This window comes from Hypanus sabinus, chromosome 4 (assembly GCF_030144855.1).
Source record: "Hypanus sabinus isolate sHypSab1 chromosome 4, sHypSab1.hap1, whole genome shotgun sequence".
NCBI lineage: Eukaryota > Metazoa > Chordata > Chondrichthyes > Myliobatiformes > Dasyatidae > Hypanus > Hypanus sabinus.
In genome coordinates, this window is record NC_082709.1 from 20,198,575 (window position 1) to 20,220,284 (window position 21,710).

Here is a 21,710-nt window from a genome sequence, read left to right on the forward strand (position 1 = left end):
GGCCTGAAGGTAGATAAGTCACCTGAGCCAGATGGATATACCACAGAGTAACAAAACACATTGATGAAGGTAGAGCAGTGGATGTAGTGTATATGGATTTAAGTAAGGTATTTGTTAAGGTTTCTCATGCATGGCTCCTTCAGAATGTAAGAAGGCATGGGATCCAAAGAGACATTGCTTTGTGGATCCAGAATTGGCTTGCCCACAGAAGGCAAAGGGTTGTTGTAGATGATTCATGTTCTGCATGGAGGTCGGTGACCAGTGGAGATCCACAGGGATCTGCTCTGGGACCCCTCCTCTTTGTGATTTTTATAAGTGACCTGGATGAGGAAGTGGAGACATGCGTTAGTTTGCTGATGACACAAAGGTTGGGGATGTTGTGGATAGTCTGGAGGCTTGTCAGTGGTTACAGTGGGACCTCGATAGAATACAGAACTGGGTTGAGAATTAGCAGATGGACTTCAGCCTAGATAAATGTGAAGTGGTTCATTTTGGTAGGTTCAATTTGAAGACAAAATATAATATAAATGGTAAGACTCTTGGCAGTGTGGGGAATCTGAGAGATCTTGGGGTACACATCAATAGGACACTCAAAGCTGCTGTGCAGATTGACAGTGTTGTCAAGAAGATTTTAAGTGTTGGCATTCATCAACCATGGGATTGAGCTCAGAGCCACGAGGTAATGTTGCAGCTATATAAGACCTTAGTAGGACCCCACTTGGTGTACTTTGTTCAGTCCTGGTCAGGAAGGATGTGGATACTATAGAGAAAGTGCAAATGAGATTTAAAAGGATGTTGCCTGGATTGGAAGGTGTACCTTATGAGAATAGGTTGAGTGTACTTGGCCTTTTCTCCTTGGAGGGACGGAGGATGGGAGGTGACCTGATAGAGGTGTGGAAGATGATGAGGGGCATTGATTGTGTGGATAGCCAGAAGCCTTTTCCTAGGGCTGAAATGACTAATGCAAGGGGGCATAGTTTTAAGGTGCTTGGATCTAGGTACTGAGGGGATATGAGGGGTAAGGTTTTTATGCAGAGTGGTGATTGCGTAGAATGCGCTGCCGGCGACAGTGGGTGGAGACTCCTGGATGGATACATGGAGCTTAGAAAAATATGGTTAACACTAGGTAATTTCACAGAGAGTGCTAGGTGCGTGGAATGCACCGCCAGCGGTGGTGGTGGAAGTGGATATAATAGGGTCTTTTAAGAGCCTCTTAAATAAGTACGTTGTACATGGAACTTAGAAAAATAGAGGGCTATGTGTTAGGGAAATACTAGGCAGTTTCTAGTGTAGGTTACATGGTCGGCACAACATTGTGGGCCGAAGCGCCTGTAATGTGCTGTAGATTTCTATGTTCTATGTTCAGAGTTCTGAAAGAGGTGGCTGAAGAGATTGTGAAGGCATTAGTAATAATCCTTCATGAATCACTAAATTCTGGTACAGTTCTGGAAGACTGGAAAATTGTAAATGTTACTCCACTCTTCAAGAAGGACGAGAGGCAAAGGAAAGGAAACGGAGGTGCAAAAGGATTACAGTGTCCTTGTGCAGGATTCCCTAAAGGTTAATTTGCAGGTTGAGCAAGGTCAAGATGGGGGCGGAGCAAAGTCAAGATGGCCCTAGACAGTGACTCCTTTGCTTGCATCTTCGGAAACAGCTCTACATCCATCTTTAATATCTTTATTTTTCCCTTTCAGGGTTCTTTTGAAGACCCTGACCTGAAGGTACATACTGACTTCGGTTCTTTTTGGGAAAGGGACCCATTCTTAGGTTTCCGGACTGGCCGTGGTTCGGCATGCCAAGAGTTTGGCCTGAGAGCCTGGCTTGGATTTGGAAGTCTGAGATCTCGGGGTTCTGGAGGCGGGTGGATCGAAGGTCTGGGTCACAGCAGAAGACCCGTGTGCCGTCGGGGGAGTTGGAAAATCTACTGCTGTGTGCCCAAAGACCCCGGATCTTTGAAATCTTTCGGATCCGAGCTCGGAAAAAGCAACATAATGGTCTTTTAACATTGTAAACCAGCGAGTCGTTTGTTATGTCTCCCCGCGCACTGTGGTGCACCTCCTTCTACTTTATTAGGGAGAGAGAGAACCTGTGGTATGTTGAATGCCGGGTGAAACACAGTCTTTGGGGTAACTGCTAGTCTGTGACTTTGCTATTGCTTTGTTCAAGCTTGAGTGCTTGCTGGTGGGGGGGAGGGGGAATTTTTGCTTCCTGCCACTTGCGCGCGGGAGGGAAGGGAGCTGGGGGGACTTTGGGGTTCTCACGTTTAACTGTCGTTCATTCTTTGGGGCATTCCTCTGCTTTCTTGGATGTTTGCAAAGAAAAAGCATTTCAGGATGTATATTGTATACATTTCTCTGACATTAAATTGGACCTTTGAACCTTTCAGGCTGTGGTGAGGAAAGCAAATGCAATATTAGCATACATTTCAAGGGAACTAGAATATAAAAGCAAGGATGAAATGTTGAAGCTTTATAAAGCACTGGTGAGGCCTCACTTGGAGTATTGAGAGCAGTTCTGGTGCCCCTTATCTTAGAAAGGATGTGCTGAAACTGGAGAAGGTTCAAAGGAGGTTCACAAAAAATGATTCCAGGATTGAATGACTTGTCATATGAAGTGTGTTTGGTAGCTCTGGGCCACTATTCACTGGAATTCAGAAGAATGAGGGGTGCCCTAATTGAAACCTATCGAATGTTGGAACACCTTGTTAGAGTGGATGTAGAGAGGATGTTTCCTATGGGGGTGGAGAAAGAGTCTAAGACCAGAGGACACAGTCTCAGAATAAAGGGGCATCCTTTTAGAATGGAGATGAGGAGGAATTTCTTTAGCCAGAGACCGATGAATCTGTGAAATGTGTTGCCACAGACAGCTGTGGAGGCCAAGTCTTTATGCATATTTAAGGCAGAGCTGGATAGTTTGTTGATTGGTCAGGGTATGAAAGGATATGGGGAGAAGGCATTTGATTGAGGCTGAGAGGAAAATTGGAAATGCTATGAGATTGCAGACCAGGTTCATTGGGTCAAATGGCCTAATTCTGCTCCTATATCTTGCAGCCTTATAATATCAATTCCAATGTAAGGATGTCAATTCCCAGCACAGTTAATTCTGAAACAGTGGAATCTCATTTAACAACCCCACTGGTCACTTTAACTCCCTTTCCGAGTATTTGCCAGCCCTAAACTATAAACTCTCCCTGGGCAATATTGTTTTGCCAAAATCATCTATATCTTTATGTCATTGAAATTCTTCTGCCGGATCCTTTAAAAGCACAGAAATAGAATTTATATTCCTGTCTTTTGAAGAACTGCTTTAGTTTCAGAAATCAGTCAGTCATCAATTTCCTAGGATGCTTTCCCTCAAAATAATGTTAGAACAGATGTTAATATGAGGGACCCCCAAGGGAAGAATGGATTGGCTATAAAGGAGAGATGGTAGCACTCTCCGAGGAGGAAGGAAAATGCAAGATGCCTTTCAGGATAATTGGGTCTTTGAGTCCAGGAACCTGACCTTTGAATATTTCCTAATGTTGTGCAACACACACAAAATACTAGAGATACTCAGCAGGCTAATTTCATTCGATATGTTGTGTGTGCTGCTCAAGATTTCCGGCATCTGCAGAATCTCTTCTATCCCTTGTTCTGTGCCTATTTTTTCAATATATGCAGTCCTCTCAGATAAAAAGTTGACATAGTGAGGGGATTAATTTCTGATAGACTGCAATGTGGAAATTTTTTCTTTATTATGTTTTAGCTGATAGTGATTAGTCTACACAATACTAGAATGTATATCTACAACTCACAAGATGAGGATGGCACATAACATTGACCAGAACAAGATACTCAGCAGCACATCCACACAGAATATAGAGCCACATCTCTGCTGACACTAAATCGAGGGTTATTTAAATCTTGCATCTTCTCGCTCGAAGAAGTTAAATGTGCTAGTAAACCAGAGGTTTTTGGTGCATGCATGAAATACTGCTACAGATTATCATCTCTCTGAATAGTATAATCACGTGGATTTATTTTTTCTTTTTTTGAAATAAGTTCAAATTTAGTGGCCATTCATCCATTATGAATACTGCCAAATGAAACAGTTACTCAGGAGCCAAGGTGGGAAACACAATACCAACAGTCATTCACAGCAGAAGGCGCACATGGGAAGTGTAGGACATCAGTAAAATACAGTCACACACAAAATAGTATATAGTCCAAGTCCCTGAGTCCATTAATGTTGCAGCAGTCTGCAGTTGAACACAATACATCCTGTCTTCTGCCGAGCAAACCTGGAAGGCAGCACCAACTCCAGCAAGGACACCAAACCACTTTGCCTCCAATGGAGCACACTGGCTCCCATGCCACTCTGCTGGGTGGCTGCAAACAGGGGGCACTGCTGTTCTTGCTATGACTGAGCCCACTCAGTTCCGTGCCATTTGCCAATTAAACAGTGAATTAGACTTGCAGCATTCCACATTAACAATATCCAACAGGGTCTTGTGATCACAAGAAAAGCAACTAAGACAATCACTGGCTGTTAGGTTGTGCACGGCCTCTCGGGCAGCAGCGTGATCTGCATCAGGTCCAGATTCTTCGGTTTCTTTGCCAATGAGCAACTCACTGATGGGGTAGACCAACAGTACTTTAATTTTTTTTAAATATCCAATGGGTTCTTGCAGTCATAACAAAAAAGACAATAACATCAACACAAAGTACACTGCAGATGCTGGGAGCAAACCAACACGTACAACAAGCTGGAGGAACTCAGCAGGTTGGGCAGCATCCGTGGAAATGAGCAGTCAATGTTTCGGGCTGAGACCCTTCATCAGGCCTGAAGAGGGAGCAGGCAGGGGCCCTCCAAAGACAGAAAAACAGAAAGACAATAACATCTTTGTTTGGCTCTGTAGAAGCCAATGTGTCTGGGTAGTTGACTCAGTCAGTGCTTCCCTCCAACGTTTGTTCAACAGAAGACAGGATGTATGGTGTTCAGCTGCAGACTGTGGCAACATTAAAGGACTCAGGGACTTAGACTGTACTTTTTTTTGTGTGTGTGTGACTATTTTATCATCTTAACAGAAGCAAGAATTTCTTGGAAATCCATACACTATTGTTGGCTGTCTTTTACTCCTGTTTGACTGCATTCTAAGCCTTATGCCATCAGTTCTAATAGTAAAGTGATTGACTAATCATAATCAGGTTTATTATCAAAGGTTCATTTACTATCAATGTATACAACTTGAAATTCTTCTTCTCCAAGGAGACCATGACACCAAGAAAAATAAAAGAAAGGCAACATGATTATCAACTCCCAAATACCTCCTCCCCGCACAAAAAAAAACAAACAAAAACAGAACAGACACTTTAGACCCCAAATCCTTCCTCCCATACAAAAAATAAATAAATGGAACAGGCACATTGACCCCCAAACCTTTCTCAACACACAAAAAAAAAAGACCAAGTGAAAAACACAGAATAAAATAAAAGCTATGTCTGAAAAAAAGTATATAGTCCAAGTCCACATGCAATAGACAGAAAACCTGGGGAACACTCTCTGGCCCCAGTGGCAGACTTTTCCAGATTGATCTGAAGACAGGCAACCGGCACTCACCTTAATGCTTCATTCTGTCTTATTGCTTAAATCGACAAAATGGAGTCAAGCAAGAGCTTGCACCCCGCCCCACAGCCTTCTGACCGCGGAGTTCGCACACTCTGCCTCCGTCTCGCAGACTCCTTTCAGAGACTGCAGAGTGCTGAAGCACCAAAACAATCTCCAAGCTTCTGCATTTGACTCCATGTTTCAATCTTTCCCATCGCTTTAATTGGCGAACGGAGCCGAACGTTGGCTCGCAACCTGCCCGCCATGAGATTCACGCACGCTGCCTCTGCCTTCTGGAATCCACTCGGAGCACTAGGATACCCAAATGATCTTCAAACAGTTCCAGAATCACATCCAATGTGAAAAACAGACTTAAAAGACACAAAAGAAGTGAAAAATATGGTTTCATTATCTATCCAGAAGATGTTGACCAAAGGAACATATTACGTAAGTGCCATCTTGATGAGAAGTCAAATATGTCAAACCACTGTCAAATGTGGGATTTGTTCTTCTGCACATGCAGTGCAAAGTTATAAAGTTGTTTTAAGTTACAAAATAGATTAATGCAAAAAATAATAATGAGACAGTTTTCATGGTTCATGGTTCACCATCCAGAAATCTAATGGCAGAGAGGAAGAAGCTGTTGTTAAATTATTTGATGTGGGTCTTCAGGCTCCTGTACCACTAGCCCAATGGTAGTAAGAAGAAGAGGGCATGCCTCTTGCTATTACCTTTGATGGATGTGCCCATGATGGAGCTGACTGATTCTACAACCCTGTGCATTCTCTTGGCATTTGTGTGCATTGGAAGTTCCATAACAAGCTGTGATGCAGCTAGCTAGAATGCTTTCCTGAGAATCAGGATCAGGCATGTGACGTGACATTTGTTGCAGTGGCAGTACATAAAACTGTAACTTACAGTAAGTATAAATGGAAAATCTTAATTAAATAAGTAATGCAAAATGAGAGATAAATAGTGAGATAGCGTTCATGGGTTCAGTGTCCATTGGGAAATCTGATGTCAGAGTGGAAGAAGCTGTTCTTGAAACATTCAGTGTGTGCCTTCAGGCTCCTGTTCCTCCTCCCTGATGGTAGCAAAGAGAAGAAGGCATGCCCTGCATGATGGAGGTCCTTCATGATGGATACTGCATTGTTTTTTGAAGCATCGCTTATTGAAGATGTCCTGGATGTTGGGGTGGCTAGTGACCATGATGGAGCTGAGTGAGTTTACAACTTCCTACAGCTCATTTTCATCCTGTGAGGTGCCCTTCCCATGCTAGTCAGTGATGCAGGCAATTAGAGTGCTCTCCACGGTACATCTGTAGAAATCTGCAAATGTCTTTGGTGACATACCAAATCTGCTCAAACTCCTAAAGAAATAGATAACCTCCATTGTGCCTCTTTTGTAACTGCATCAATATGTTGAGCCCAGGATAGATCCTCAGAGATGTTGATATCCAGAAACTTGAAACTGCTCACCCTCTCCACTTCTGATCCCTCAATGAGGACTGGTATGTGTTCCCTCGTCTTAGCCTTTCTGAAGTCCACAATTAATGCTTACTGACACTGAGTGCAAAGTTGTTGCTGTGACACCACCCAACCAGCTGATCCCTCACTCCAGTGGGCCTTCTCATCACCATTAGAAATTCTGCCAACAGTGGTATTGTCAGCAGATTTATCGATGGCAGCTGAGCTGTGCCTAGCCACACAGTCATGAGTGTAGAGAGGCTAGAACAGTGGGCTAGGCACACATCCCTGAGGTGTGCCAGTGTTAATTATCAGTGAGGTGGAAATATTATTTCCAATCTTCACAGGCTGTGGTCTTCCAGTGAGAAAGTCAAGGCTTCAGTTGCAGAGGGAGGTACAGAGGCCCAGCTTTTGGTTCTTTTTGATCAAAGTTCAAAGTAAAATTTATTATCAGAGTACATGCATGTCACCACATATAACCCCGAGATTCTTTTTCTGCTGGCTTAATTAACAAATCTATAGAACAGTAACTGTAAATAGTATCAAAGGACAAGAAACTGTGAAAATGCAAATATAAATAAATAGCAATTAATAACAAGCAGGAATAACCTTCCTTAAACTGAGATCATCAATTATGGGAACATCTGAAGTAGAATGTGTGTAGTATCCCATTTTTGTTCAAGAGCCTGATGGTTGAGGGGGTAATAACTGTTCTTGAACCTGTTGGTGCAAGTCCAGAGGCACCTCTGCCTTTTACTTGATGGCAACAGCGAGAAAAGAGCATGGCCTGGGTGATGAGGATCTCTGATGTTGGATGCTGCTTTTCTAAGGCAGCATTTCATGTAGATGTATCAGTAGTTGGGAGGGTTTTACCTGTGATGTACTGAACCAAATCCACTACCTTCTGTAGGATTTTCTGCTCAAAGCCATTGGCATTCCCATACATGGCCATAATGCAGCCAACCAGCACATTTGCCACCACACGTCTATAAAAGTTTGCCAAGAACTTTGATGACATGCCTAATCTCTACAGACTCCTGAGGAAGTAGAGGCACTGTCATGCTTTGTTTGCAATTATGTCTTATGATGGGTTCAGGGTAGGTCCTCTGAGATTGTGACACCCAGGAATTTCAGGATGTATATGTTGCACGAGTAGTCTCTGTGGTACTGCAAGTCTGTGTCTTTATTGATGCTTTGCTGCACGCTTGCGTGCTCGGTGGGGGGCACCAATGCTTTTTTTGCTGGTAGGGAAGGGGGGATTGTTGCTTTGCTGCTGTTTACGTCTGGGGGCAAGCTGGGGGGCTTTGGGGTTCGAACTTTTAATTCTCATTCATTCTTTGGGGTACTCCTGTTTTTGTGGATGGATACTAAGAAAAGGAATTTCAGGATGTACATTGTATACGTTTCTCTGACATTAAAGGTACCTTTGAAACCTTCGATCTCCACCACTCCCCCCCCCCCCCCCATCAGACTCTTGGAATGATTGTGTTAAGCTATGTGCTGTAGTTAATAAACAGCAGTCTGATGGAAGTGTTGGCATTATCCAGGTGATCCAAGGCCACGGTATGAGCCAATGAGATCATGTTTGCTGTAGTCCTATTGTCGTGATAGGCAAATTGCAGTGGGTCCAGGTCCTTGCTTAGGCAGGAGTTGTTTTTAGGCATAACCAACCCCTCAAAGCACTTCATCACCATAGATGTGAGTGATACTGGTCGATAGCTGTTAAAGCAGTTTACACTGTTCCCGTTGGTCAGTGATGTGACGGTTGATCCTTTTGAAGCAGCACATCTATAGAAATTTACCAGAGTCTTTGGTTACATACATATCACTTCAAGTTCCTAATGAAGTGGCTTCTTCATTATTGCATCTGTGCTGGGCCTGGGATTGAACCTCCCTGAAGTTGTTTTCTGAAATAAGGCTAGCAAAAGATTGAAGAGCAGAACTTCTCCTCAACTTTCACCATTTCTGTAACCAAGACATGAAACATTGATGTTGATCTGTCTTTGGAAGTTGAGCCTAAACATTGCTGATAATTTTACATCTGTATAGATGTAGAAATCTAGATGTAGAGATCTAGAAATCTTGGGTGGGGGGGTCTGCAGAATCATCATAGCCATAGTAGAATTTAGAAGCAGTAAGAATGTGATTTACTCTAGCATGTTTTATTATTTTAAATAATACACATTATACTACAAGATATAATAATTGGTTACAATGAATTTCTTTTAATGATTTAATGTGAGAAATAAAACTTCGTGTTGTTTCCTTACTATCATCTTGAAAGAAACTGCACAAACTTTAAGGAAAGCAGAACACAAGCATTGACAAAATTATAAAATCATTATTAATTATATAATGTTCTGAAACAAATGTCATTACTTAATGAGGTTTCTGTTTTCTCAATAGTATCACAATATTTGACCTGAAGTGCACCTTTGTCTTAATCATTAATGTCATTATGTGCCATGTCGTATGATATGGGCAATCACGGTATTTTCATGACCATGATTGTTTTTGGCAAATTTTTCTAGTAATTCGCCATTACCTGGGCAGTGTCTTTACAAGATGAACGACCCCACCCATTATCAATATTCTTCAGAGATTGTCAGCCTGGCATCAGTGATTGCATAACTAATAGTTGTGATATGCACCAGCTGTTCATATGGCCATCCACCACCAGCTCCCGTGGCTTCACAGGACACTGATCAGGAGGCTAAGCAGGTGCTAAACTTTGCCCGAGGGTGACCCACAGGTTAGCGGAGGGAAGGAGAGCTTTGTACCTTATTACCTGTCCAGTGAATTTCTTGTGAGCATGATGTAATTGTCTCGTGATATTGATATGATGTAATTGTTTCATGATAGTGCAGTGATGTGATGTCATGTGATGGCATGTTCCAGCTGGTATAAAAGGGAAGACTGTAGTTCGTTGCATAGTTTTGTTGGGAAGTCACAGGTGGTGGTTACATAATCATAGAAGGAGAGAGAGAGTGAAGAAATACCAGCTGCATGCAAACCCAAAGAGTTGGGTAGAAATCAATGGCGTTCTGTATGTCGCGAAGTGACGGATTGTGGCATACACTTTTGGTTAACCCCTGAATGGTCTCAGGTGTGTGGTGACCACCTCCAGTGAAAGGTCAGTTACTTTAAGAAATCTTATTCTTCGGGATCTCTTTGGAAAAGGCATTTCTCAGCTGGGATCTGTGTCGAAAGTTTCATCTTTTATTCAAGAATTGCTCATCGCTGGCTCGGGAAGTCTCCCTTCTCACTTACTTTATGAATCATATGGACTTATCCAACTACCACTTTAAGACTGTGCTTGAGTAAGATCTGTTAAGAATTATCTTTAAGTTCGACTGTTTGATAACTATAGACGCATAACATTGTTAACTTCCATTTAAGTTAGTCGTTTGTTTACTTTTTGATGTTTTTGAGTAGGGGTTAATAAATTTCGTTGTTTATTTATAAAAATCTGACTCAATTTCATACAGTGGTATGCAAAAGTTTGGGCACCCTGGTCAAAGTTTCTGTTACTGTGAATAGTTAAGTGAGTAGAAGATGAACTGATCTCTAAAAGTCATAAAGTTAAAGATGAAACATTCTTTTCAACATTTTGAGCAAGATTAGTGTATTATTTTTGTTTTGTATAATTTTAGAGTGAAACAAAGGAACGGAGAACCATGCAAACGTTTGGGCACCCCAAGAGATTTTAGCCCTTAGGTAACTGTTACCAAGGTCTCAGACCTTAATTGGATTGTTAGAGCTATGGCTTGTTCACAGTCATTGTTAGGAAAGGCCAGGTGATGCAAGTTTCAGAGCTTTATAAATACCTTGACTCCTCAACCTTGTCCCAACAATCAGCAGCCGGGGATCCTCTAAGCAGCTGCCTAGCACTCTGAAAATTGATGCCCACAAAGCAGGAGAAGGCTATAAGAAGATAGCAAAGCGTGTTCAGGTAGCCATTTCCTCAGTTCATAATGTAATTAAGAAATGGCTGTTAACAGGAACGGTGGAGGTCAAGTTGAGGTCTGGAAGACCAAGAAAACTTTGAGAGAACTGCTCGTAGGATTGCTAGAAAGGCAAATCAAAACCCTCGTTTGACTGCAAAAGACTTTCAGGAAGATTTAGCAGACTCTGGAGTGGTGGTGCACTGTTCAACTACAGGGGTCATCAATCTTTTTTGCACCGTGGACTGGTTTAATATTGACAGTATTCTTGCGGACCGGCCGACAGTGGGGGGGAGGGGGTGTGGGTTGGCTGGTGAGGGTGTTAATCATGACCGGAATATAGGTGATAAATCACTTATAAGTGGCTAATACACTCAATTTCATTACTAAAAGGGTTTATCTAACGAATTTAATATTAAACACACAGCGCATATTTTCCTCGCATGAATATAGTGATAAGTCAATTATAACTCACTTATAAGTCAATAGCATTATAGCGTTTTAAGTAACGTTTGGATATTAAACACACAGCGCATATTTTCCTCGTATGTACATATAAAATCATTGCAACACACCAATATCGCGGAATCAGTGGGAGTCCTGGACTTGTTTCCCTGCAACAAGATGGTCCCATCGAGGGGTGATGGGAGACAACGATACTCGAAGGGGGTTCCTTATGTCCAGTCTATTCCACAATTTAGTTTTCGTGGCTCTAAGCACTTGCTTCTGTCCCGCTTGCTCACGTTTTTTTCACTCAAAAAAACTCAATGGGTTTGTCTTTAAGTGCAGGATGCTTGGACTCAAGGTGCCGAAACAGTTTTGAGGGCTTCATTGCCTCATTAGACAGCCTCTGGGCCCAAACTCCAGCCTCCTGCCCGCCCGCCCGCCTCCAGATTCCTTGGCCAGGTGCGGCTGGTCGTGGGTGGGGTGATGGGCCGGAGGTCCCCGTGTTGGGGCCACAGAAGTCGCAGTCCAGAGAGCGAGGAGAAGTGCACCAGGGCGCGCGTCCGCCCCCCCCCCCCGTAGGAAGGTAGGATCTATTGGCCGACAAAAGTTTGGCTGGAGGGATGACCTTCAGTGGATCGCAGCGAGGTAGCTGCTCTGCTACTTACAAAACCCTAAGCCTGAATTAGGTCATCTGCGAATATTTTAGCACTGGGTTCTCACGAACATTCGGTTTGCTAAACAGGTTTAGAGGCAGCATCCATCTGTCCGCACTCCAAGTCAGCAGCAACGACACTTCTCGCTGGCTGCCCGAGGCCAACCAGTGATCCCTGGCGCTAGGGTATCACTGCGCTTAGGCGACTGATGCCCTCGCGTGCGTAATGACTTCACATGCGTAATGACCTCGCGTGCATTCAACTTCAACAGTGGGCATGACAAGGACTGAGGAAAGGTGCAACTGACTCATATCATTTCATATTGCCAAATCATATCATTTCCTCGCAGCCTGGTAGCACGTGCTTTGCGGCCCCGTGGTTGGGGACCACTGTTCTACTGTGCAGCGACACCTGTACAAATATGACCTTCATGGAAGAGTCATCAGAAGAAAACCTTTCCTGCATCCTCACCACAAAATTCAGCATCAGAAGTTTGCAAAGGAACATCTAAACAAGCCTGATGCATTTTGGAAACAGGTCCTGTGGACTGATGAAGTTAAAATAGAACTTTTTGGCCGCAATGAACAAAGGTATGTTTGGAGAAAAAAGGGTGCAGAATTTCATGAAAAGAACACCTCTCCAACTGTTAAGCACAGGGGTGGATCGATCATGCTTTGGGCTTGTGTTGCAGCCAGTGGCATGGGGAACATTTCACTGGTAGAGGGAAGACTGAATTCAATTAAATACCAGCAAATTTTGGAAGCAAACATCACACCATCTGTAAAAAAGCTGAAGATGAAAAGAGGATGGATTCTACAACAGGATAATGATCCTAAAGACACCTCAAAGTCCACAATGGACTACCTCAAGAGGCACAAGCCGAAGGTTTTGTCATGGCCCTCACAGTCCCCTGACCTAAACATCATTGAAAATCTGTGGATAGACCTCAAATACAGATAGCGTTTACAAGCTGTGATACTTGCCAAAGGGGGTGTTACTAAGTACTGACCACGCAGGGTCACAAACTTTTGCTTCGGGCCCTTTTCCTTTTTTGTTATTTTGAAACTGTAAAAGATGGAAATAAAAAAAAAAAGTAATCTTGTTTAAAATATAGAAATGTGTCATCTTTAACTTTATGCCTTTTGGAAATCAGGTTATCTTTTACTCGCTTAGCTATTCACAGTAACAGAAGTTTTGACCGGCGTGTCCAAACTTTTGCACGCCACTGTATCTACTGCTGCTGGTACATAACGACCTCCTTTGAGCAACATCCTGCAACCGTTTTGTCTTAAAACTTTGTGAAAGTATTTTCATCTTTTTTCATCAGGCAGTATCGGGAGAAAAAAACCACCAGATTTCCAGAATCTGTCTTGTGATAATCAAGTTCTTGAAGGAAGAAAGATGCATCAAGGTTTTAAATTTTGGGAGGTTGGAAAACTTGCAAGCTGAAGACATACTACTGAATGCAGCGATTAAAATTATGCATGTTTAATAGGTTGAAATAGCAGCAAGGCGGATAATTGGGAAATTTATTAACGTTGCCTCAGGATGGTGACATTCATCACTAAGGGTTCACACCATCCTGAACATGCCCTCTTCTTGTTACCACCATGAGGGAGGAAGCACAGAAACCTGAAGACCCACACTCAATGACTTAAAAACAGCTTCTTCCTCTCTGCCATCACATTTCTGAATGGTCCATGAGCCACGAACGTTACTCATCATTCCTTCTGGCACAATTTTTTTTTTGGTAAGTTAGAGTAATTTCATGACTTTGCACTGTACTGCTGCTATAGAACAAGTTTCACCACAAATGTTACTGTATGACAGTGATTATAAACCAGACTCTGATTAGCCAGTCATCCATTACTGTCAACACTTGCCAGACCTTGCAATATTCCAGAAGTAACACATTGAGATTATGGGGAGAATATATTGCAGACAATTTTACAGCTATAACTAGATTGATAAGAATAGGATCGTGTGACTGTGGTCTGTAGATGTGGATGACTTTACAAGACAAATTGAAACCCTAGTCTATTTTTAATATCTTTTTAATTGTATCACTGACTCAATTATATTAGGAAAGAAATTCAACATACAAAGGAGAATCAAATAGTAATACTCAACTGGCAATCCAAAGATGACGTTATACACAAACAATTGACCTTGGGGTAATTAAAGATGATTCAGAATAAACTATCATTAACATACTGTAAGTCATAATGTTAATTATTTTACAACAGTAGTACAGAGCAAGATTTGTATTTAATGTTTAAGTAATATTTGAGTAATCGTGTGTGTGTGTGTGTGTGTGTGTGTGTGTGTATATATTGATTAAACATTCTTGTTCAAATAATTAATTAGGACATGTCTCTAAGTTAGTGTACATATCATGATTCTAGCATGTGATATGTGTGTGCCTCGCTCTAAGTAAACAGGAAGTTGGACCCACATTTTGGACTCCAGTGCACTCCTTTGAATTAGTGTAACATTTTGAAGTTACGAACACAGGACACAAAATTACTGTAAGTATTAAATAAATACTGCCAAAGATGAATAGTGAGATAGTATTTGAGTTGATGGGCTGTTCAGACATCAGTTGGCAAAGAGGAAGTGCTGATCCTAAAATGTTGAATGGTAGTCTTAAGGCTCTTGTCCCTGCCCTCTGATGGTAGTAATGAGAAGAGGTCAATGAGGGTGTTTGATGCTGCTTTTTGAAGATGTCCTCCATGTGGTGAAGGTTCTGTCTGTGTTGGAGCTAGCTCAGCTTACAGCCCTCTGCAGCCTTGTTTGTTTCTGGGCATTGAAGGCTCCATAACAAGAAGTGATGCAACCAGTCAGAGTACTTTCCGTCTATCTGGAAATTGGCTAGAGTGTTTGGTTACATACCAAGTACCTTCAAACTCCTAATGGAGTAAAACTACTTGCTTGCCGCCTTCATGATTGCATCAATGATTTAGGCCCAAGAATGATCCCCTGAAATATTGATGCAAATTAAAACTCCCCCTTTCCACTACTGCACCCTCAGTGAGGACTGGTGTGTGGTCTCCTGATGTCCCCTTCCTATAGTTCACAATCAATTCCTTGGTCCTAATGATGTTGAGTACAAGATTGTTGTTGTGACACCACTCAAGCAGCCAAAATCTCTCTCTGCTGTACACTTCCTCGTTGCCATCTGAAATTCTGTCAACAGTTGAATGATCAACAAATTTATAGATGGTGTTTGAGCTGTGCCTAACCACACAGTCATAGATGTAAAGAGAGTAGAGCATTAGGCTAAACACAGCTCCTTGAGGTGGAGTGGTGTTGATTGTCCGTGAGGAGTAGATGTTATTTCTGATCCGCACTGACTGAAGTCTCCCTATGAGAAAGTGAAGGATACAGTTGCAGAGTGACGTGCAGAGGCACAGGTTTTGAAGATCATTCTGAGAGGATGATTATGTTGATTACAAACTGAAATCGATAAACATCAGTTTGAGGAATGTATTACTGTTGTCTAGGTGCCCCAAAGCCGAGTGAAGAGGCAGTGAGATTGCATCCACTGTTGTGGATCCAGGTTTTTGCTCAGGCAAGAGTTAATTCTAGACATGGTCAAACATTCAAAGCACTTCATCACAGTAGGTGTGAATGCTACCAAGCCATACTCATTGGGTGTGGTGAACTACATATACCTGTCTGGACAGCCCCCCCCCCCCCCAGCTGACTGCTCCTGTGGCTTCTCCCACAGACCCCGGTATAAAGGCGATTGGAGACACAGCCCTGGCCTCAGTCTCCAGGATGTTGTGTGGTGGTCACTTGCTGCTTGTTCTTTCTTCCATCCAAAAAAAGCCTATATCTCGCCTCACGTCTCTGAGAGTTATTGATGGTGCGTCATTGGGGTACCCTTCCTGGCCTTTGGTAACAGGCGGGAATCTCCAACTGCAGCAATGAGATGTCGAAGACATCTTTGTATACTTTAGCTAGTTGGTTGACACACATTTTCAGAATCTTGCCAGGTACACCATCAGGGCCTGATGCCTTGTGACGATTCGCCAGCTTGAACGAAACTGGAAACTCTTATGTTGGCCTCCAAGATGGAAAGCAAAGGGTCTTATCAGATGTTGTGGGGTTTGCACAAGAGTAGATTTATTCTCCCTTTCAAGAAGTGCGTAAAAGGTGTTGAGCTCACTGGGGAGTGAAGGATCACTGTGATTTATGCTGTTAAGTTTCGTGGATGTCTGTGAAGATTAAGAATCGCAGGTTGTAAACTTTGCTCATTTTCTCCGAGCAGCCTTGTGGGCTGAAAAGTCTGTACTGTACTGTAATGTTCTATGTTCTAATTGCAGCAAATTTCTAAACGGCCGCTTGACAGCAACTATACTGCATGAGTCATAAACTTATTCAAGGACACAATTTTTATCTTATTATTGGAAAGTAAGCAAGTAAATAAATAAATAAACTGTAACATGGAGTATTTCTTTTCTAACTGAGGTGCACAACTATTCAAACTAGAATAGCAATTACACTAGGTTTCACATTAATACTGTGTTTTCCATAAGAGTAGATATGCAATATTATTTTCACACTCCAGATACTGAGCTAGTTTCATAAACACTGAAAATGATGGACTATGTCTGTCCTGGTGAAAGGTCTTGGTTTGAAATGTCGAATGAAATTTTCCATAGACACTGCCTGGCCTCCAAAGTTCCTCCAGCATTTTGTGTGTGATTTTTGTCAATATATATCTGAGTGATATATCTGACTGCTTGCCTTTCAGATGGGGAGTTAATTATTGTACATTAAAATAGAAGAGCACAATGTCATACTTGATAATGGCTCAGCCAATGAGAAAATTAACATCAAGGCAGAAATTCCATCTGGATTTTGCTTGATTGCTTTCCATAATCTCAAGGACGTTTGATTGCTTTCCTACAGAATTCCTGCTTTAATGAAGAATCTGTGATCAGAGAGGTGAAGATGGTGTGAGTACTCATCAGCATTAGCCATTCTACTTCGACACAGCAGCTTCCTGAAAATCGGTGCAACGATATTGATTGGAACGTTTGCTTCGGTTGTGCACCATCTGCTGCACATAACAGTAAAAAATAAGGTTTGCAGTCTTGACTTGGCCCCATGAACATAGATGTTGTTTTCACCTCCAGGCATTGGGGAACCAAATGGAAAGAATTGATACTGCATGGCACAGTGATATTTAAAGTGAACAAAAAAACAAAAATGCTGAAAATACTCATTAAATATAGAGTATTTTCTGCAGTTATCCACAAACCTGGATGAATCACAAGTTTGAATTCAAATTTAAAACAAGTAACACGTTTATGGATTACAAAGCCATGCTCAAATATATCTGAACATAAAATGCCCCAGATGTCATAAAAACAAACATCAGCTTTCCCAACATCCCTTAAAGAAAGGAAATCTAATATTTCAAGGTCAGGATATTGTTAGCCAAAAACAGAACTGCTGGAGGCACCCAATGGGTCAGGCATTGGACAGTTGACATTTTGGGTTGAAAACTGTAATCTATACCAACAGAATAAGGTCAGTGTAAAAAGGTGAGGGGAAGGGAAGGGATGGGATGGTACAAGAGTTGGCAAGTGATTGGTGTTTCCAGGTTAGGAAGATAAGTGATAGGCAGATGAAGGAGGGAAAAGTGAATTTAGCGATAGGCTGGGAGATGGTAGATGGAGTTAATAAAGGGCAGCAGATGATGAAATTTGATGCAGAAGGAATGTGGAGCTCAAGAACTGATTGTATTTGGCTTTCCTAATTATTTCCTCATTGATTACTGACCCTAACATCTTAGTCATACAACATGGAAAAAGTTCCTTTCGCTATCCATGCTGACTAATGTACTCATCAAAGCTGGTGTTTAGCTTCTTTCCCCTCTGTGTACCTGTCCAATTAACTTTTAACATTTGTTATTGTACCTGCTTCCACCACTTTCTCAAGCAGCTTATTCCACAGACATCCAACAATCTACCTTAAATAAGAGTTGCCACTTAAGTAGCTTTTAAACCCATGCTCTCTAGTTTTTGATTCCCCAATCCTGGGGAAAAAGACTGCATTCATCCTATTAATGTTCCTTGTGATTATTATATCTCGGTAAGGTCACCTTTCAGTCTCTATACTCCAAGGGAAATACCCTACCCTACTTCAAGGAGCAGCCTGGAAGACATGCACCTTCAAGCTGTAGCCCTGTGGATGACCCGAAACATCGCAGGAGATCTGAACTTCAAGATGGCAGTGTATGCTGCTGTTGAAATAAGCGACTCTGCCGACCGAAACAGTGAACTGTTGGTCTCCTCTCTCGCGGTAGCAGAAGCAATTCTTCATTAGTGAGAGAGAGCCCATGGCACGTTGATCTGTTGCGATGAATGGTGGTTTTTGATGGACTCCAGATCATGGTCTCTTTGAGGGCTTTGCTATTGCTTGCATGCCGGATGGTGGGGGCTGATGTTTTTGTTGGGGGGGGGGATGTTGATACTTTGCTGCTGTTTGATGGGGGGGAGTAGAGGGCTTTGGGGTTCTAACATTTTGCTGTCATTCGTTCTTTGTGGTTTTCCTGTTTTGTGGATGTCTGCAGAGACTAAGGATTTCAGGTTATATACTCTATATATTCTCTGATATTAAATGGAACACTTATCCAAGTGTTGACTCACTTGTGCCTTGTACGTTTGCAACATAGCATCCCGGCTACTGTGTGCCAAAAAATCTTATTTGCCACCTTGTCTACTTACGACTCCAGTTTCAGGATCTATGTAATATATGTTAACCAATATCTTTCTTCATTTTTGGACAAGGGAATCACCTTGGCCGCATTCTGGTATCTTTCCAGAATCCAATGGGCATTGAAAAATTTTCAATGATTGAGTCCATTATTTCTGCAGCCATTCCTTAGTTGCAGGCCATCAGGTCCCAGTTACTTGTTTTCATCTTTAGCCCTATGTGTTTCTCTAAAACTTTATCCCATGGTTAGGATCTTTAAATGTTCCTCCATGTTATTTGTAATTGACCAATCTACATATTATCTTGCAGATACATGAAGTACCCTCCATTCTGAAGACTGGTGTGTCCTTATGCAACCAAGAAGAATGTAAATATGAGAATCTGACAGAATGAGGAAATCTTTAGCCCTGCTGAATTTCTCTCCCTTATTTCTCCCAGGACTGAACCTGCATTGAAAGACTGAGTGAGTCGGCAGAATATTAACCATGCATGAAACCTGCTAATTCATCGTTATCCTAGGTATGACTTTTTTGGTAGGAGTGTGATCACCTGAGTTGATTATGATGTTCTGTCTATTTTTTGGGTCCTCAGGTGGCTGTAGAGGTCAATCTGAGATCCACATATTCTGGTGCAGTGTGCACACAATTACAGTGCTAGCTATGGTTATTGGTTGGATTGTTTGGTTGTTCTTTCCTTTCACAGCTGCTGCTTGTTCAGCTTTTTAAAAAAACTTGTTATGTTATTTCTAGGTAGAAATAATCTCTATGTAAGAATAATTATTTTCCAGAGTTCGTGATCATTTCTAACCATATCACTTTAAGTCGATCCCCATCACTTGATATTTATCAAGCTACTTTTTTCTCTAAAGAGCCAATTGACACAAGATTAACTGGATTTAGTAAAAGTAAAATTTGCACATTTACATTAGAATGGGATTTAATTCTCATCTCGGGTCATATTTGATTGTATGCTCCTGCTTTTTAATTCATTCTTGAAGTTAAACTACCAGTCTGTGCCTGTTAAATGCAGTACAAACAGTCAGAGGAGCCGCATCAATGCTGCACAAGATAAATAGACAATTAACAAAGTGAAAATGAAAAAGATTTAGATCTGGTAAGTGATTGCTTGTGGGAAAACCTTTCATTGTTCCTGCTCACAGCACTATCCAGAGAACGAGAAGACCTGATTTCACAATGTTGCTTCTATTTTAGTCCTTGTGCCCCACTTCTGAGAGGTGTGGATGGGGCTAGGTGAAAGTGTTAAAAGTGAATTGCATTTTGTATTGGCTATGTAACAGGAGAGAGGGAAGTGGCTAATTGGTGTTAACTATTAAACTGGAGATAGTAACACGTGCAGGCCAGTTCATTTTACATTCAGTAACAAAAAGAAAATGGCAAGGGAAGAGGGTAAGTTGCTGGTAGGTAAACATTAAAACGTAAAGAAAATAAGATAGGAGCAGAATTAGAACATTCGGGCCTTTAAACCTGCTCTGCCATTTGTTCATATGTAATTCATTTCCCTCTCACTCCCATTCTGCATGCCCTGACCTATCAACCTCTGCCATAAATACGCTCCATGACCTGGCCTCCACAGCTGCCAGTGGCAGCAAATTCCGCATATGCACCACCCTCTGGCTAAGGAAATGCCTCCTCATCTTAGTTCTAAATAGATGTCCCTCTATACTGAGGATGTACCCTCTAGTCCTAGACTCCCCCTCTATAGGAAATGTTCTCTCCACATTCACTCTGTCTAATCCTTTCAACATTTGATCCCTCTCATTTATCTAAATTCGAATGAGAATGGGCCCAGAACAACCTCCTTTGAACCCTTTCCAATGTCAGCACATCCTTTCTTTAAGGGCCCAATATTACTCACAGTACACCAAGTGAGGCCTAACTGGTGCCTTATAAAGCCTTAGCATTATTTTTATATGCTAGGCCTCTCAAAATGAATGCTAATAACGCATTTGCCTTCCTCACCACTGACTCAACCTGTAAATTAATCTTTAGGGAATCCTGCACAAGGACTCCCAAGTCCCTTTGCACCTCGGATTTTTGAATTTTCTCCCATTTAGAAAATAGTCTACACTTTTGTTCCTTTTATCAAAGTGCATGACTATACACTTCATGACACTGTATTCCAACTGCTGTTTCTTTGCCCATTCTCCTAATCTGTGCAGGTCCCTCTTCAACCTCCCTGTTTCCTCAACACTATCTGGCTCTCCATCTATGTATCGCCCACCAACTTGGCCACAAAGCCATCAATTCTGTTATCAAAATCATTGATATATGATGTAAAAAAAATGCATACAAATCAGAACCCTGCAAAACCCCACTAATCACCAGCAGCAAATCAGAAAAGGATCCCTTTATTACCACTCTTTGCCTCATGCCAATCAGCCAATGCTCTAACCATGCTATCTTTCCTGTAATATCATTGGCTTTTATCTTGCTAAGCAGCCTCATTTGGCACCTAGTCAAAGGCTTTCTGAAAATCCAGGTACACAATGCCCACCAATTCTCTTTTGTCCTGCTTGTTATTTCCTCAGAGAATTGCAACAGATTTGTCAGGCAAGATTTTCTCTTCAGGAAACCGTGCTGACTTTGGCCCATTTTACCATGTTCATCCAAGTACCCCAAAGCCTTATCCTTAACAATTGACCTCAACATCTTCCCAACCACTAAAGTTAGGCTAACTAGCCTGTAATTTCTTTTCATCTGCCTCTCTCCCTTCTTGATGAGTGGTGTGACATTTGCAGTTTTTCAATCCTACAGAACTTTGCCAGAATCTAGTGATCTTCGAAATGCCTTCACAGCCTCTTTCAGAACCCTGTGGCATAGTCCACCTGGTCCAGGTTTCTTACCTGCATTCAGACCTTTCAG

General features: G+C 41.9%; 1 long non-coding RNA gene across 2 annotated transcripts in view; it reads left to right on the plus strand.

The window, feature by feature from the left end:
- The window catches only part of LOC132392538 (uncharacterized), a 72,971-nt gene extending 53,630 nt beyond the window's left edge, over window positions 1-19,341 (plus strand). Inside the window, exon 3 of one of the 2 annotated variants that reach the window (XR_009511574.1) lies at window positions 19,138-19,341. This is a non-coding gene — a long non-coding RNA (uncharacterized LOC132392538). Of the gene's footprint in view, window positions 1-17,016; window positions 17,206-19,137 lie in introns of those variants that run through there. The other variant, XR_009511575.1, reaches the window with a different exon arrangement.
- Window positions 19,342-21,710: the final 2,369 nt, after the last annotated feature.